Source organism: Aythya ferina (genome assembly GCF_964211825.1).
Source record: "Aythya ferina genome assembly, chromosome: 6".
Lineage (NCBI taxonomy): Eukaryota > Metazoa > Chordata > Aves > Anseriformes > Anatidae > Aythya > Aythya ferina.
Genome location: NC_140303.1, coordinates 35,557,083 through 35,560,970, shown reverse-complemented (window position 1 = coordinate 35,560,970; position 3,888 = coordinate 35,557,083). Strand labels below are relative to the sequence as shown.

The window sequence follows — 3,888 nt, the reverse complement described above, 5'->3', positions numbered from 1 at the left end:
AGCTGGAGCTCACCTGAGCAGCTCCTTGGGTGTTTGGGTTACCCTTCAAAATTTTAATTCCTGGAACATCTGTTCTGTCCTAATTTCTCTTTCATTATTCTCCTGGGAAATCTAGGTATGTATGTGACATCTGTCTCTCAGCCTCCTTTGTGTACATGGAGACAAAGATTTAGTAGTTTTTGCAAACGTCCACTTCATCTGGTGGGAAGTGCCTTCCTACTACCCCTTTCAGAGGGTTCTTTCCTGAACTAGTTTCCCATTCTGTAACTGGAAAATTGGTCTGTTGTTTCCTGCACTTGCACATTACAAGTTCCTTTCCTTAGGGAACCCTTTTGCAAGGATCAGCTTCTGTAAATTAAAACAGGCACACTGTAAGTAAACCCTTTTTTTTTTTGTCCTTTGCTTAGTTACCCCTGATAACCCTTTTATATGTGGTTCTTTTTCAGTCACTCAACCAAAGAGTCAGCAATAATGCACAAAGCAGGAAAGCCACGCACCCAGGACATACTTACCCCTCTCTCTAACAGGGTTATAAAGATTTCTGCGTTGAGTTCAGTATTTCTAAACTCACTCTTTCCTGTCCCGTTTCAGCATGGGAAGCTGCAGCCTGTATCGCATTCGGCTGTGGGTGCTGCTGCAAAGAGGATTCTCCTTCTGGCCTCAGGACCGAGGCAGGATTTAATAAGAACAGCTGTCATGCGTCAGTGTGCTGATGCCTGCAAATGACTGGCAGGCAGTGGGATTGTTGTATTCTGGTCGTATTAGCTAATCACTGCTGATAATTGTTATTAATCATTGTCTTGGATCTGTGTTACGAAGAAGCTTTAGTTCTTCAATTGTAACTGTTCGAGGTGAAATGCAACAGATGCTTAACAATGTATAAGCTAAGATAAAAATGGAAGGAAACATGAAATCTTTTTTCCCTTCCATCTCCGAAAAAGCAGCACCTAGTAGTGAAAGGTCTCAAAACTACACGTCTGAACTGTACTGACTGAGGATGGTTTGTTGTCCTCTAGCACTGTTTGCTGCAAAAGGAAGAGATCTTTCATGGTGTTGCCTCAAAATCCCACTGTGTCCTAGCTGCGCTTATTTTGCAAGATTCACGTTCAGTGTAGACAAAGAGTGAGAAGTGAAAAGCACGATTTTCTTCCCTCTCTGCTGGTTGTGACCAGTTTTCTCTGCAGATGACTGACTTTTTTGCTCTTGTTGTGTACCACTGCTTTCCATTTCTACCTACCTTGGAAAACGGTTCTGGAGTCTGATATTTCTCACAATAGGAAGTCCTTTGATCAGGTTCATCTTCTGTTCCTTTTGCCCTGCCTTTGCTCCTGCTCCCCCCAGCCTGTATATGGCTCCTCGGGTTCCTGCTCTGTGCTGGGTCTCTCCTGCTCATAGGGGGACTTGATTTGCCACTTGTGTCTGGGCAACTGCTGCTGCATTTTGTCATCCTTTGAGTGATGAACAGGGAAAGCACTGGAAGAGTTCAGCTCTCCATTGAGTTTCCAAAACACCCCTCTGTCAGGACTGGTTTCCACTGGTCTGAGGAGAGCAGACATACGAGAGAAACAAATTGAACCAGTTCGCTATCGCTTGGAAGCCTGGACAAAGGCCAAAAAGGGCCACTGTCTTCTTACCAACCCCTTTAGCAGTTCGTATCCATTAGTGAGACTCCTTCATCTGATCTTGAGAGGAAAGAGAGAGAGAGGGGAGGAGTTCAAAGAGAAAGCTGGAATTGCTAGGCCGCAGCTCTGTGTTACATCCATGCAGTAATGCATCGTGCTGAGGGTACTTCAGGCTCCCTAATCTGCTTTGCTGCCTCAGTTCGGGAGCTGCTCAGAGTGATCCCTTCCACCAGTTCGGTCAGTGATGCTGTTAGATTTATTGAGGACTTTGGCAATTAATTACTTTCAGACCTGAGAAGGCCTCGTTGTCGTCTGTCAGAGTTTTAATTAATCAAAGCGGCAGATGGGTAGTATCAACCTCGAATGCTGGTGTAATTAACTCATTCATTATCATGTTCTCTTGCTCTGTGACGGTTTATAAAGGACATCTTTAATCTAGCTGCCATCATGCTGTCCCCATAGCAGGGGTTAAATGATTTTCATCAGTCTTTACCATAATTACCCTGTATCCAGGATACCATCAGGGAAAATGCTAATTTTTGGCAATAAATATGTGAGGCCCTCCTTGGCTTCAGACAGGTGAGTAGGGTTTGACCTGTGAAGATAAACAGGGCTGGTGAAAGCTGAGTTCCCTTTGAAAATCTCTGGCATTTCATTGCCACTCACCCAGCTCTCCTAGGACCTCCAGAAACATCCTGTGCCTTGAGCTGTCTGGTCTCCTGGCTCTTTGCACCATGTCAGGATAGAAACATGATCAATTGTCACATTTTTCACAGATGAGCCTTCTTATCTTGGGGGAAATAAAAAGAAGACACGTTCTTAGGCTGTCAGAACGGGATGTGCAAATTGCTGCAGGAGAGTTTTGCTTGCAGCTGACAAAGCCCTTGCTGGGGGATAACCCTTCTTCCTGGGTCTTTCTGAACTTGCTGTGCCAAAGTGGTTTGAGATGTGTCCTCTGCCATGAATGGTGAACACTAAAGATTCATGGTGAATATTTTAATATCACCATGAGATAAACGCATTTGATTCCCATTTTACAAACAGGCTAAGGTAAGCAGGCTCTGCCCATACTAATGAATTAGTGCTAGGGAACAGTCTCAGAAGTTGGAACTGTCTTGATAAGTTGTTAGCTTAACTTTTGCCATATTTTTTGGCCCAGGCTATCTCCCAAAGAGTACTCAACATGTTTCAAGGGGTCACAAGCAATAGGCAGTTTTGGTGTGGCACCCTTTGACCTCTGTTGCCCCGAGGAATAAAAGTAGTTTGGACTCAGGTGAGGTTGTGCCCGTTAGCATTAGCACCAGAGGAAAGTCCTGAGCACATTAAGCGCACTAGGATGTGTTGCTATAGATACTACACGTGACAAAATGAGGAATTTGAAGTAGAACCAGAAGTAAAAGAACTGAGAACCTAAATCCTATGTCTTTGAAATACACCCCGTACTCCTCCTAAATCTTCACAGGTTGCCTGGGGAGACTCATGACTGCCTCACGACAGCTGCTTCAGGAACTTGGAAGCGACCTTCCTTGGAAGTTCATCCCCAAATGGCTGCTTGCAACCTAGTGTGGGCACTGGCAGGTTGCTTTCGCTTCCAAATGATTTTTCCAGGATTACCTGAATGAGATGTGCAAGCCGGACCTTTGGCCTTCTGAGGAAGCTTTTTGTCTTCCTGAGAAGAAAGGGAGGGAGGGCCCCAGCCTTAGCCCAGCTGAGGCCACTTTACATGGTGGTGGGGCAGCCTCTCCACGACACTGTCCATCCAAGATGTGAGGCTGGTGCATTTCCCTAGCACTGGTGCCATATTCTAAACAACGAGAACATTTGCCTTAGTATGATGCCAAGAAGCCAAAGTGAAGAATTTATCCCTCTGCTGCTTGAAGACTCTCCTGCTGCCTGCACAGTTGTTTTCAAAACCATTTAGTAAGAACGGCAACAACAAAACTATTAAAATTTAGACAAAAATCCTCAGCCAAACCGATCCTGGGGCTTTGTTAATCAAAAGATTTGGGAAAAGACCAGCCTGGCTTTTCTTAATTAAGATTCCCTTCCCTTGGCAGATTAATTACCTGGAATTCATTGCAAAATTGGATCCACGGATGGTATTGATCCAGTCAGGCTGTTTGTTTGTGCTCGCAGGGATCTGTCTGTGATCCTCCTTCTGTGGGAATTTGGGGAGGGAGGGAGGGAGCTGACTGTCGGTTATTAATAGAATGTGGAACATTTTTTTTTCCCCTAGCTGATTAAATCAACATGCTAGACAGTTGCA

At 44.9% G+C, this 3,888-nt stretch overlaps 1 long non-coding RNA gene across 1 annotated transcript; it reads left to right on the top strand.

Moving 5' to 3' along the window:
• The first annotated feature begins 613 nt into the window (after nt 1-613).
• LOC311438702 lies at nt 614-3,596 on the top strand. Its single transcript, XR_014694273.1, has 2 exons — nt 614-2,201; nt 3,085-3,596. It is a non-coding gene; the product is annotated as an uncharacterized lncRNA (long non-coding RNA).
• The last annotated feature ends 292 nt before the right edge of the window (nt 3,597-3,888 follow it).